Below are 14942 nucleotides of genomic sequence, written 5' to 3' on the forward strand. Positions count from 1 at the left end.
TCTGTACCCAAGCCGTTGATTTCATCCTCTTACCTAGGAGGAAATGTTTTTTTCCTTAATGAGCCTTATTGCGGCAGTGTCACCAGCTCCTTTTAGACGACAGTTTCCCTCTCCCTTCTGTGGAAGCCAGAAGTCCAAGGTCAAGCTCTCAGACAGCCGGGTTCCTTCTGAAAGCCCACAGGAAACTTAGCTCTGGGCAGAGCAGCCTCTGGTGGCTTCAGAGATCTGTGGAATTCTTTTTTTTTTTTTTTTTTAACCTGTGGCTGTTTCATGCCTCTCTGTCTCAGTTAGGGTTTTACTGCTGTGAACAGACACCATGACCAATGCAACTCTTATAAAGGACAACATTTAACTGGGGCTGGCTTACAGGTTCAGAGGTTCAGTCCATTATTAACAAGGCAGGAGCATGGCAGTGTCCAGGCGGACATGGTACAGACAGAGCTGAGAGTTCTACATCTTCATCTGAAGGCTGCTAGTGGAAGACTGACTTCCAGGTAGCTAGGATGAGGGTCTTAAAGCCCACTCCCATAGTGACACAACTACTCTAGCAAGACCACACTTCCAAATAGCACTACCACTCCATGGGCCAAGCACATTGGAACTACGACACTCTCTTTGTTTCTATTGTCACAGTGTGTTCTCTCTGTATGTGCCTGTCTTCAGGTGTCCTGATGAAACAGGTGTTTGGAAACAGCTTTTGTTAAAAAGCCTTGGCTCCCACCTTGACCCACAAGTTGGCTGATAGAGTGTCTTGGTTGTAAAACAGGATTCCAATGGATTACAGATGACCTTAATCAACCTTTATCAATCAGCTAGAAAGGATAGTGTGATGGGACAGCTTACTTCCTAGAATAGTCTGTCTCATTTATGACAGTTTCAGGAAGGAACGATACAACAATTTCCTCATTCCTAAGATCCTCAGCCCATCCCTCATAAAGGTTCCCAGCTAGCTTTCTCCACCCCCCACCCCCACCTCCCTGCAGACTGTTCAATTTCCCACAGGAGAGAGGCTGCCCTTCTCTGTGTGCTAATAAAAACATTTTCATCATCTCATCAGATCAGAAGGGCAGATGCTGATCTCTTTATGCCTTCTGTCTCTTTACGTTACCTTGGAAATCTAATACTGGCATCTCTGCCTTCATTTTGTGTCTATTTTGTTTACTTTGGTGGACGCTAGAGAGGTTAAGTCCTTGTTCTTAACCCTTCCTCTAGTCGCCATGGATTCAGAGACAGCAGAACCTCACAGCACAGACCACTACAGCCTAGATAATTACAATGAGTGGACTGTACCAAGGCATAGAGAGATCGTCTCCCGAGAGCAACACTGGCCCCTCAAATGATGCTGCTTAGAAGATTGTCTTTGGACCACACTGTGGAACCAGCATTGAGGAAGTGAGCAGACCATAGCTAATACAGAACGGCTTCTTCAGGCAGCCTTCCTCTGCTCCCACACACTGCAGTCCTTTATTTACTTAAATCTAAAGCTTACGCCAGTATTCCAAAGGCAGCCTTAGGGATCCCTGTGCCCCTTCATCTACTCTTCCTAATGTGGCCACATTTGTTGGGGTTTGGTCTGTTTATGTGTGGTGATGCTAAATACTGGCCCCCAAGTTCTGGTTGCCCCCAGGGGTGAAGAGATCCTCATGTACACCAAATGATGCTGTGTAGCCTTCTTGTTTCTTAATTTAAAACTATCGGTTGGATAAAGATGCCTACAGCCTGCAGCTGGGCAAAAGAGAGGTAGGCAAAGCTTCGGTGGGCGGGGCTTCTGTAGGCGGGGCTTCAGTTCACAGGCTTGGGTTCTGAGGCAGAGACCAGGAGGGAGGAGAGAGGAGGAGAGAACAAGACACCACAGGATAGGTAAATTGTGAGAACATTGGCCAGTTGGAGTAAGAGCAGCCCAGGCAGAACTTGGCAAGTTATCTCATGGAGTTATTGACAGAGAAGTAGACAAAATAGCACAGAGGGTTGATACTTGGTCAGCTCTAATGCTTTAAGGCTTATTATAAATATAAAGCTTTTGTGTCTTTTATTTGCGAACTCAGTGATCTAAGGTACTGTAGACGCCCCAATTTAATTTATACTACAATAACATAGAACACATCACCCTCTGTATTTTACAAAATGATTTGTCTAATTATTATATTAGAAATGGGTGGCTGGGTCTGCCTTTTGGGGTTGCTGGAGCTAGGGGTTCTAGTTATATGATGAGGGGATTGGGTTTATATTCCCGCTTAGATCCAGGATGACCTTATCTCAACTTATTGCATGTGTAAAGAGTCTGTATCTCCCAAAATGCTCATCCTAGATCCCTGTGGACAGGTATTTGGTATTTGGGGTGGTGGTGGGGACGTATTATCTAGGCTAGTCATCATGATTCTTCTATATATCAAGATGGCATTTCTTCACATTTCTAATGACTATTTGAGTGGCTGCAAATGTAACATTCTCAAAGAAAAGCCTCTGCTAAACAACTCACTGGACTGTAATGACTGTCTGTGGCTCAGTCACAAACCTGAAAGGGAATAAAATGCTAACTGTTAAGCAACTCCTCTGTGAGACTGGATTACATATAGAGTGCCAGTCTGGGAGCCCAGAAGGGTGGAGCTAGCTTCTGTTCCTCTTGGTGGGGGGAGAAAGAAGGCAGGGTTGAGCTGAGGCAGGAAGGTCCAGAGATAGGCAAGCTCAGATCCTGGAGACTTGAGAAATCAGGGATTAGCTATGACTTCCCAAAAGTTTAATTCCTGGGCCACAGTCCTACTCAGGGTTCCCAGAACATATTGCTCTGGCTTTGCAGCCACTCAAGACACACTTGACACCTCAGGAAATAGAAAGTTAGATGCTAGGAGGAAGGGATGGAAGAGAGGACTATCAATTTAAAAGGGAATAAAGAGGAGTTCTTCCTTGCCCTGGCAGATTGCCTCCGACAAAAGCTGAGTCAGGCTCCTCTGTGCATTTGTTCTTTGGACCTGCTGAGCTCAGTTGCAGTAAGAATCCTGTGGACAGTTTAGGGGAATCTCAACCCTACCTTCCTTCAGCAAGAAAGTCAGTTGGACAAGCTCTCTCCACCTTGATGTCTCCTTCACCCATCTTCTGAGTTGAACCCTGCTTTTTTCCTATTGCTAGCCTTGGCACCTAACTGGTAGTTCTGGCTAAAGTGTTGTGCATAGTTTAACATGTAGCTCAGGCTGGCCTTAAACTCCTGATTTTCCTCAGCCACTAGTGAGCTAGGATTACACACAAGGAGTTCATTGTTCCATATAGCATCTTTTACTTCATTTTCATGCTTTTTTGTCCACGGCTACATTCTAGCACATTTTGCTACTCCTGCCTCTGCACTGGCCCTGCTCTTCCTGAGAGGCAGCTACAGCAGAAATCATGAAGGAAGGAAGTCTGGCTAGGCCCCTCTAGCACATGGCCAACTCAACTCTTATTTCCTTTCTATTTCTTTCTGGAGTCCTTTCCAATATGATCTTTCTTTTCTTTAGAGCATCTCTCTCTTTTTTTTTCTTAACACTAAGGCTCACATGGAAAGAATTTGTTTAGCTCACAGTGGTATGAGGGCATGAACTGTTTATGTAGTGATTCATGCACTCTGGACTGCTGATGGGCACAGGGCCGGGACAGGGAGCGTTAGCTGGAAGACCAAGCCATAAGTTTTGCTACTAATGAGAGGTGATGACAACCCAATGCATCAAAAGATAGTCTTAATAGCAGCCTTCTTTGGTTTGGTGGTCTGATTTTCTGCAAGGAACACTCTTATATCTGTAAGGGAAAGAAGAGATGGAAATACCAGAGAGCAGATGTGTGAAGGTCAGGATGACAGTTGAGTTTAGTCTAGATGCACTGTCTCATTTTTTTCAAAGATGCTTAAACAAATGAGGCATACAGTTCTAACAGATCATCTACCTCCAGCTTCCAGATTCATGCATGGACTTCAGGGAATTCCATGATATCCTGGCTTACTGTTTTCTGAACCTCAAACATCAACATTAAACAGATCTGTTTGTTTTTCTGAAGGCCAACACAGAGATATGATGGAAAGAGGTCTTATACAGTTATAATCCAATCCCTGGATTAGACATAACCTGAACCCCGCCAGCCACTAGCTGTGTTACCTCAGATCTGCTTGGTTGGACCATCCAAGGTTTCTGGCAAACTAAAGGATATAACAAGGTCTTCCTAAGGTACTGTTGGTAGAGGATCTCTATAGTAAGGAACATGACTGTGAATCCTGGTTGAAGTATAGATATGCTAACAGCAGCAGATGGGACCTTTTTAGAGGCCCAGTGAGGCCTTTGAGAACATCCCAGATTAGAATCTCTCTGGTAAATAACCTGAAAACTGCTTCCTGTCCAAGGCAGAGAGATTTATTTTTATTTTATTTTATTTTATTTTTCTCAAATCTTCAGGATTTTCTAGAAGGCTGTATTGGCTTCTTCTCCTGTCGCTGTGACAAAATAGCATACAGGAACAACCTAGGGAAGGAGGGGTTAATTCTGGCTCACAATTCAAAGAGTTATGGTCCACTATGGCTGCCAAGGCATCATGGCAGGAAAGAGAGGCAGCTAGTCCCATTCCATTCACAATCAAAGAAAGATGAATACTGAAGCCCTGTTCCCTTCTCTCTTCAGTCAGGGACCTCAACCTATGAAACAGTGTGGCCCACATTTAGAGAGGATCCTTCTACCTCCATTGACCTAACTTAGAAACTCTCTCACAGAAACATTCAGAGGTTGGTTTCCATGGCGATTCTAAATCCTATTGAGTTGTCAAGACTAATCATCAGAGAGGGTCGATTGTATTTGTTTCCTGTGGCTGTTAGAATCACGAGCCTACTGGTAAAAAGCAATAGCAAGTTATTTTCTTAACAGCTCTGGAGGCCAAGAGTCAAAAGTCCATTTCACTGGGCCACAATCAAGGCACAGACAGTGCTACCCTCTCTCCTGTACCCTCTCTTCCTGTAGGGAAGAATCCATTCTTTGGCTCATCCAGCTTCTAGGGGTTCTGACACTCCTTGGCTTCCGACCACGCCCATTTCTGCCACTATCACCATCTTCATCTGTTAAATCCACCCACCTCTCTTTCATAAGGACTTTGTGGTTGCATTTAAGAACTGCATGATGGGCCGGGTGGTGGTGGCACACGCCTGTAATCCCAGCACTCTGGGAGGCAGAGGCAGATTTCTTAGTTCGAGGCCAGCCTGGTCTACAGAGTGAGTTCCAGGACAGCCAGGGCTACACAGAGAAACCCTGTCTCCAAAAATCCAAAAAAAAAAAAAAAAAAAAAAAAAAAAAAAAAAAAGAACTGCATGATGGTACCAGAGAAATGGCTCAGTGGTCAAGAGCACTAGCTGCTCTTCCAGAGGACCCAAAGATCCAGATTCGATTCCCAGTACCCATGGGCAACTCGCAACCTTCTATAGCTCCAGTTCCAAGAGACCTACCTATTCCATATCTGCTTCTGATCCCCATCAACACACACACACACACACACACACACACAGAGAGAGAGAGAGAGAGAGAGAGAGAGAGAGAAAGAGAATAAATAAAAATGGTTTAAAAATTTACCATGGCAATACTTATAGTGTGAAATCCTGGATTTAATTCCATCAGCAGAGATCCTTCCATCCTTCCCATCTAGGAAGCACTTCAGGGTTCTAATTTGTCCTTGATTCCTCTGGAGGCCTATCATCGTTGTCCTGAGTGAGTTTGTGTTTGTTGTTTTTTGGACGGTGTTGCTTCAAGCGCTCTTTGCATCAGTCGAGTAGGATTGTCACGTACCAATGGCTATGACATCTGGACAGGAAACAAACAACAGGCAGAGATTGCCAGGAACCTGGAGCCATTGGCATCTGCTTGGCTTCGCTCCATCTTTGCTGTTTACGGTTCTTGCTTGGCTGGGACGGAGGCTGGGACTGAGGCTGAGAATATAACTCGCTGCCTTCGGATAGAAAAGCTTCCCGCTGTGGCAATGAGAGACTCCCCAGCCAGCACGGATTTTGCTGTTATTGGTCTTTTTTTTTTTTTCTTTATTGTGGTTGTTTTCCACAGCTAATTTAAACATAGTATGTAAAGAACTATTGCCCCAAACCTTTCTGTCAGGAGTGTTTAAGGTATGCTTTTTATTAAATGGGTTTGAGGACAGGACATTTCACCTTGGAGCTCTGGCCACACAGTACTTAGAAGCTCATAGCCTCCCTCTCTGCACAGATGCCATGAGTGTCTTTGATATATAAGAATACACACATGCCTGTTACCCACAGGAGTGCACATCCAAACTCAAAAAAAAATGCTGCTATTATCAAATATAAAATAGTTTGCATTGCTTTGAGATGCAATACATATTTCTGTATTGTCCTCCTAACTTTGTAAGTAATAGTGGCATTTGCTCCTAGCTGCTGAAATGTGACTATTTCTGCAACTCCTCAATCAGCACAAATGGATCCTTCTTAGTCACTCATAGCTCTTCTATGTCTTGCTAAATTACAAGAAGAGAAAGGGAGTAAAGTTGTAGTAAAATTTATATGAGCCCATAATAAAGGTTGTTTATTATTTTGTTAGAATTTGAACAACCTCTTGAAGCTGTGAGACTAGCAAGTGGATCTGAGAAGTGTGAGGTAGGAGAAAGAACACCTGAGAACAGCCAGGCATGAGGCAAACGGTCAATAGTCACTCACTGTAGGTGTGGCCGTGGATGTCTCAAGGGGTGCCAAGTTGCAGTTTGAGACCCATGTTAGAGTGTTTTCAGTTACTGGAAATCTTTCTTTCATACTGTAAATTCTTAACAGTACAAAAAAACACCATCACCCACAAGGCAAACTCATCTACTTCTGAAAGTCTCCCTTATCTACTGGGGTTCTAGTGCAGATGACCAAGCCTTCCCCATCTTCTGATCTTTTCTGATCCAGCTCAAAAGTTGCTATGCTGAGTAGGGCGTGAGCTATATCCCCCTTGGCCATGCATTCTATGGGAGCCTGTCTTTTTTTACCGGTTTGTATGGTATGTATGAGATTACTTTTTGTTTGCTTGTCATACTGTCTTATTTGCCTAAATCTTTTCTCTTGATTGGACTTATGTCATATGGGTGAGATACACACACACACACACACACACACACACACACACACACACACGTCTTAGGGTTTCATTGCTGTGAAGAGACACCATGACCAAGGCAACTCTCATTAAGAACAAACATTTAATTGGGGCTGGCTTACAGTTTCTGAAGTTTAGTCCATTATCATCATGGTGAGAAGTATGGCAGTGTGCAGGCGTTCTACACCTTGATCCACAGGCAGGAGGAGACTGTCTTCCAAAGGCAGCCAGGAGGAGGCTCTGATTCCATAGTGGGTGCAGCTTGAGCTTATGTATGAGACCTCAAAGCCCACCTCCACAGTGGCACACCTACTCCAACAAGGCCACACCTACTCCAACAAGGCCACACCCACTCCAACAAGGCCACACCTCCTAAAAGTACCACTCCCTTTGAGCCAAGCATTCAAATACATGAACATACAGGGGCAAACCTATTCAAACCACCACAATATAGGATAAGCATAAAACAGTTATTCACATAACTGCATGCATGCAATGATTTTGTATCAAAAAAATGTAAAAGGGCCCAGCCCACTATGGGTGGTGCCACCTCTGAGCAGGTGGTCCTAGACTGTATAAAAAAGCAGGCTGAGCAAACCAGGAGCAGGCCAATAAGAAGCCTTCCTCTATGCCCTCTGCTTCGGTTCCTGCCTCCAGATTCCTGCCTTGAGTCCTGCTTTGAGTTCTTGCCCTGAGTTCCCTTTATGGTGGATTGTCATCTGTAAGCTGGAATAGACCCTTTCCTCCCCAGGTCGCTGTCTGCCATGGTGTTTATCACAGCAATAGAAAGCTAACTAGGACATCAGGAAACCCTTCACTCTCACTTCCTCCTCACCAAGGAAGCCTGTCTTTCTTCTATCTATAGATCAGCCAAATGTAACGACCTTCTTGGGTCTTGAGCTCTTTGTTTTGTGTGGAGTCATTTTAATTCTACCTTCCTATAGTAGTTGTTGTTGGTATTCTCTATCATTATTATAATGTTGATATTTGTCCCAGTACCACTCTGAAGTCTTGACTAGCCTGGAACTCACTATGTAGACCAGGCTAGCCTCGAATTCACAAAGACCCACCTGCCTCTTACTTCTTCTGAGTGCTGAGAAAGGTGTGTACCACTTTGCCTGGATTACTTGTTTTCAAAGCATTACCTCTTCATACGTTTCACAAGGTGTTGTAAATGGCGGTTGTCTAAAAGAGTGGGCCTTGGGGGAAAGTCAGGCAGATGAACTCCTGGCTTGCTATGAGCCAGGTAGCCAGAGGTTGATGCTCCACTTCCTTTTGCCCTTGAGGGCTACTAGAGAGGATTTTGTTGGTCTAGGAGTCATATGGACAGCGGAGACCTGAACTCTCTGCAGCTCCCAAATTGTCAAGAGAGGAGGCAGCCTGGACCTCCCAGCTCGTGACAGAGGCTAAGCCCAAGCAGGCCTCCCAAACATTCTGTTGTTCAGAGTCTGATCAGCTAATGCTGTCAGGCTGAAGGGAGGGTGGGGATGGGGAGAGACAATGACACTCCACACTGCCCTTACTCCCTGTGGCCATGCAACTTTCCTGAGCCAGAACTGGTGTCTCGCTGGGGGCTGCCGGGCATCTGGAGGATGTGGGGGAGCAATCAGCTTTTCGCCCAGCTCCCCTCTTCTTTGTCCAGAAATAGGCACACAATGAGGAAGTCGCCTGATTCCAAATGGCAACTGTCCCAGAAAAGCAGGTGCCCCACATGAGTGCTGCCGTGCACATGCAGTGACAGAACACTTTCCATTCAGGGCTCGGGAGCCTTGCTTGGTTTATAAAAGGCTGAGAGAATCCAAATGGGGGAAGAGAGCCATTGGGAAAATTGCCTTTGTTCTAAAGAAAACCCAAAGGAAGTAGGTGCTGGACACTCAGTTTTGGAAGGGCTGAGCCTGCAAGGCAGCCTGATCCACTGTCTGCTAGGCAAGTAGGTGGTCAGAGTATAGACAAGGCTTTGTTGGAAAGCAGGTTGAGGTGTCTTGATGAAGACTTGCCTCTTCCTGTCTTATCAACTGTAGCCACAGAGCCACCAGACGATCACTGGATGCTCACTTTGGGGACATTCATTATTTTTCTCATTGTTCTGACCAAATTAATGGACAAGAATCAACTTGAAGAAAAGATGGATTTTGGCTCACAGCTCAAGACCCACATTCTGTCCTGGAGGGGCGGAACATGGAAGGGCAAGAACTTGCTCCCCTCTCTGTGGGTCAGGAAGCAAAGAAGCCCAGGTGTCCATCCAGATTCTTCCTGTTTCCATGCTGTTCAAACTGAGACGATATCCCAGAGCATGGTGCCCCGCCCCCTGCCCCCCCCCACCTCCCCCCCCTCCACCTCCCCACCCCCAGCCCCCACCCATCCCCCCAGCCCCCCCCCCCTCCGTGCTCTGGGCAGGTCTTCCCCCATCAGTTAAGCCTCTCTGGAGACACCTTTGTGCCCATGCTCCGGGCTTTGTCTCCCTGGGGACTCTAAAGTCTGTCAAGGTGACAGTGAAGATGGATCGTCACACGCTGGAAGGAGCGAGAGCTGTCGCCAGAGTCTGTTTCAAGAAGGAAATTCCTAAGCCTGGTGAACTCAAGTTGAGCAAAGTCACCTGTGGTCCTGGATAAGGTGGGCCTGAAACAGAAGACAGAGAAGGTAGAGGAAAATGAGCAGCCCCAGCAGGCTGATGCAATTGGTCAATCTGTTATATGGACAGAGCAGAATTTACAAGGGCAGAGCTCTCCTCCCCTCCTCTCCCCTATCCCTCCTCCTCCTCTCCCCTCCCTTTTCCATTCTCTCCCCCTACTCCCCTCCCTTCCCTTTTCCCTTCCTCGACCATCTTCTCTCTTGCCCTGTCCCCTCCCCCCTCTTCCCTCCCCTCCTCTCTTCTCCCCTCCTCTCTTCTCCCCTCCTCTCTTCTCCCCTCCTCTTTTCTCCCCTCCTCTCTTCTCCCCTCCTCTCTTCTCCCCTCCTCTCTTCTCCCCTCCCCTCCCCTCTCCTCCTCTCCTCTCCTCCCCCCTCCCCTCCCCTCTCCTCTCCTCTCCTCCCCTCCCCTCCCCTCCCCTCCCCTCCCCTCCCCTCTCCTCTCCTCTCCTCTCCTCTCCTCTCCTCTCCTCTCCTCTCCTCTCCTCTCTTCTCATCTCCTCTCCCTCCGTCAGAAAGAGCAGCCCATAGGTGTCCATAGCTGTGGCTGTTCACACAGCTTCTGTTTCATGCTTTTCTGCCATTCCTGGGGGACTTGGATCAGCAGTCCTACCCATGGCAGAGAGCCTGGGTCAGCCCCAGTCAGGGAATAGCCACAGAGGCGGGCAGCTGGAGTCAGAAGACCACAGAACTACTGGTTCCTGATACCATGGAGGGACTGAGTGGTGGTCTTTGTGCTTCTCCCAGGGTGTGTGGTATCCCTTAAGAGGAAGCAACAGAATATCCCCTCCCCTTCTCACTCCCTTCCTCTTTCCTTCCTCCCTGACGCATTCATTCTTCCCTTCCATCCCTTGCCCTCTCTCTCTCTCTCTCTCTCTCTCTCTCTCACACACACACACACACTCTTCCAGGCAGCTAGGATAGAGCTCTCAAGTAAATCCTTGCCCTGCAGTCTGTCCTCTGAAAGCAAGAGACAAGTGCTATTATGGTCTGTTACAAAGTCAGTGAGCACCCAGGTGAAGAGCACCTGTCATCCCAGGGCTGGGAGAGCAGAGGCAGGAGGACTTACTGCCCAGGCAGCCTCGCCTGATTGGTGAGTTCCATAGTCAATGAGAGACTGTGACTCAAAAAATAAGGCGGAGAGCAATTGAGGAAAAAATATACCACTGATTTCTGGTCTCTACATGCATATACATACACGCACACACACACACACACACACACACACACACACACTCCTGCATGTGCATGCATTCGCGCGTGTGTGTGTGTGTGTGTGTGTGTGTGTGCATGTGTGTATGTGTGTGTGCCCCCTCTCTCCCCCTCTTTCTCTGCCCCTCCCTCTCAGATCCAAAGTAGAATTTGAACTCAGTAGCTTTGATTTCAAGCATGTTAACATATATACATCAAGTAAAACAGATTATGGCATGGTGGTTGTGGGGCAAGGTTGTAGAAGAATTTGGCACTATGTTTTTGGGGACACTGAATGGTAAACATGGTTAGTTAATTCCTCCTGGGTCTGGCATGGGTGAAGTCTGCAGCTTCCAGGTCTTCCTGTGTCTTTCTGTCTCTGTAAGTGTTGACTGAGCTGGGTCTACTGAACAGCAGCTCTCTATATTAACTCAAGCTTGTGATAAACAAAAAAAAAAAAAACAAACAAACCTCAAAAAGCAGTGAGAGGGTTAAGATGCAAGGGAGGCTCCCAGACTAGAAAGCAGAAAAGGGGCCATGGGGGTGGGAGGAGGAGGGCAAGAGTGAGGGGAGATAAGGAGCTGATGTGTGTGTGTGTGTGAAGTGTATGTGTGTGTGCTGTGTATGTGTATGTAATGTATGTGCATGTGATGTGTATGTGTGTGTGCTGTGTATGTGCATGTGATGTGTATGTGTGTGTGCTATGTATGTGTGTGTGCTGTGTATGCGTATGTGCTGTGTATGTGTGTGTGCTATGTATGTGCATATGATGTGTATGTGTGTGTGCTGTGTATATGCATGTGATGTATATGTGTGTGCTATGTATGTGTGTGTTCTGTGTATGTGTATGTGCTATGTATGTGTGTGTGCTGTGTATGTGTATGTGTGTGTGCTGTGTATGTGTGTGTGCTGTGTATGTGTATGTGTGTGTGCTGTGTATGTAATGTGTATGTGTGTGTGCTGTGTATGTGTATGTGTGTGTGCTGTGTATGTATATGTGTGTGTGCTGTGTATGTGTGTGTGCTGTGTATGTGTGTGTGCTGTGTATGTGTGTGTGCTGTGTATGTGTATGTGATATGCATGTGTGTGATGTGTATGTGTGTGTGCTGTGTATGTATGTGTGCTGTGTATGTGATGTGTATGTGTGTGTGCTGTGTATGTGTGTGTGCTGTGTATGTGTGTGCTGTGTATGTGTGTGTGATGTATATGTGTGTATGCTATGTATGTGTATGTGCTGTGTATGTGTGTGTGCTGTGTATGTATATGTGATTTGTATGTGTGTGTGCTGTGTATGTGTATGTGCTGTGTATGTGTGTGCTGTATATGTGTGTGTGATGTATATGTGTATATGCTATGTATGTGTATGTGCTGTGTATGTGTGTGTGATGTGTATGTGTGTGTGATGTGTATGTGTGTGTGATGTGTATGTATGTGTGTGCTGTGTATGTGTGTGTGCTGTGTATGTGCTGTGTATGTGCTGTGTATGTGTATGTGTGTGTGCTGTGTATGTGTGTGATGTATATGTGTAGATGATGTGTATGTGTGTGTGTGATGTGTATATGTGTGTGATGTATATGTGTATGTGGTGTGTATGTGTGTGTGATGTATATGTGTATGTGATGTGTGTGTGCATTTGTGTATGTGTGTGTGATGTGTGTGTATGTGTATTTGTGTGTGTGTGTGTGTGTGTGTAGACAATTTGATGGCTTTGAGGATGTCTGAGCCAGGAAAAGACCTACTACAATTAATGCTATTACGCTCTAGCTGCGCCCAGTCCCAGGATACTTCTCAGATGTGCTAGAAGGACTACCCACCAGAGAGTGACTTCCTCCTAGCTAGTGACATAGCTCCTAGGCTCAAGGAGCACCAGTGGGAGCATAGCATGGTGACTCTGTGGCTGCCAGGAGGGTGTGAGAGATGGCAGCCCAGAGCAGCCTGATGGGGACTGACAACAAGACGCAGAAGTATCTGGGGACACAAAGCCAGAGAGAGACATTGAGAGAAGGGTGGGCTCTGGTCCTGATGTGAGCAGCTCAGTCACCTTCTAAACAATCACCTGTGACTGCAAGTACACAGTGTCGTTAGGACCCAGTCCCTCCCTGCTGTGGCAGAGAAGATGCTCCGTTCCAGACTGACCCCAGCAGCTCAGGGAAAGGCGTTCTTTGAACCTGACCACACCCAAGCAGGGGAGCAGCCCTTTGCTCTTCTCTGTGTGTACACTTCTGAAAGCTGACTCCAGGGAACCCACCAACCTGCTTCCTGGAAAGTGGAAGAGGAAACCCCCGCTAGTTTGGAGAACAGTAAAAGACTAGCTAGGTATTCCCCATCTCTTGCCATTCCTGGAAAGTTCTGGGGACTCCGGGGTGAAGAAGTCTGCATGCTTGAGTGAGGAGCTTCTCAGTGGGGTGAAAACCCAACATCCCACCTCCCCCAGGACCACAGATGGCACATGACATCTCAGGCCAAGGCTCAGAGACGTAGCCCTGGTTCCTATTGCTCCATGAAACTTGCCAGGGCACATAGGGTCTGGTGGGCTGATGGTGCAGAAACCAAACCACTTCCTCAGACAGGCCTTTCTTTTATTTTCTTTAAGGTGTTTGTGGGGAGGAAAAGCTGCACCTCCTCAGCTTGTTACTTTATCTCTGCCGCTGTCATTGCTTTCATGCTTTCCCAGAAGTCTCCAGGTCACCTCCAAAGAAGGGTTCCCACCCTGATCATGAGAAAGTTCAGAGATGGGGGTTTGTTGGCCTCTTTTGTTCAGCTGCCACCGGCTTCCTCCTCTCTACCCCCAGCCCCACCCCTCAGGCCTCAGCTCTGAGGAAGTGGCTTTCGTTGGAGGGTGGAGTTCTTCGTCCCAGCAAAGTGATGATCTGGTGTTACCACACAAAGTGGGTGGGGGTGGGGAGCACCTCACTCTGTGATCTAGATCTCAAGGTTGCCTGTTGCCTGCCGCTGTGGTCTTCTGTTCTGGGCATGGCAGGAAGTCCCTCAAAAGTGAGCAAGGGAGAAAACACCGCAGGACAGACCCCAGGGTGCTGTTCCTCTTTTCCTGGCGTAAGCAGGCTGAGTAGTTATCTTTACTTGACATAAAGATATCAACGATGCTGGGAAGTCCATGAATCAGGGCTAAAGAGGTGGACCTCAGGAACTTTGCTGGGCCATGATTTAAAAGGCTCCCTGGCCCTCCCTGAGCAAGAGATTGGCCCTCCTGTCTTCTTCTGATGAGCTGTGTTCCAGACAGAACCAAGGGATGGGGCCCCATCAATGAGTTCAGCTCTTTTATGTCTGTGCCATGGCTTCTGGTCACTCACGGTCTGGCGTTACTCCCAGTGAAATCCAGCTGCTGCAGGAACCCTCCTTGGAAGACTTATGAGCTACAACCTGCTCTTGTCCCCTCTCTGTAGTTTTGCATTTAGCATCTTCCTACCAACCCACAGAACATCATCAGTGAAACTTTGACCAAGGTCTACAAAGCACCTCTTCCCATGCCCATCACCCCGCATTCTAGCATTTACCTTTCCCATGTGACTTCTGTCACTGGTAGGTGGATGCTGGTGTTGGGAGCCAGGCTCAGCCCCACAAGCTTCTATGGTGTTGGTTTTGAATGCAAGTTGTGTTTGTTTATCATCTGGTAGATCTGGCTCATTTGCCTATATGAATAGAGGTCCCATTTTCTAGCTTTGAAAGACTTCATTTTATACACAATTAGATTTACATTTCTCCCAGGGTAATACTCCCAGTATACTAATAACATTTGTTGAAATGGTGTGTCTTTTCACAATGCACATGACATTGCCACCTACAAAGTTGCCCTTTGATCAAGTTGCCAAAAACAACCCATCAGTCATAAACCCAAAATGTTTCAGGTAAGTTCATGGTTTTGTTTCCTGCCCTGTCCACTGATCTCCATGCCCACACGTGGTGGGCTGTGGGTTGACATGCCTGAAACAGAGATGTCATGCCCAGCCTCTGCGTATGAGCTCCATTCTCTTGTTTAAACTCCATTCATAGGAATGGAGGCCCAGG

General features: G+C 46.9%; 1 pseudogene; it reads right to left on the reverse strand.

Moving 5' to 3' along the window:
• LOC127692813 (40S ribosomal protein S18-like) overlaps window positions 1–14942 on the reverse strand; it is a 48783-nt pseudogene that overhangs the window by 3300 nt on the left and 30541 nt on the right.

The sequence above is a fragment of the Apodemus sylvaticus genome, chromosome 9, assembly GCF_947179515.1.
Source record: "Apodemus sylvaticus chromosome 9, mApoSyl1.1, whole genome shotgun sequence".
NCBI classification, from domain to species: Eukaryota; Metazoa; Chordata; class Mammalia; order Rodentia; family Muridae; genus Apodemus; species Apodemus sylvaticus.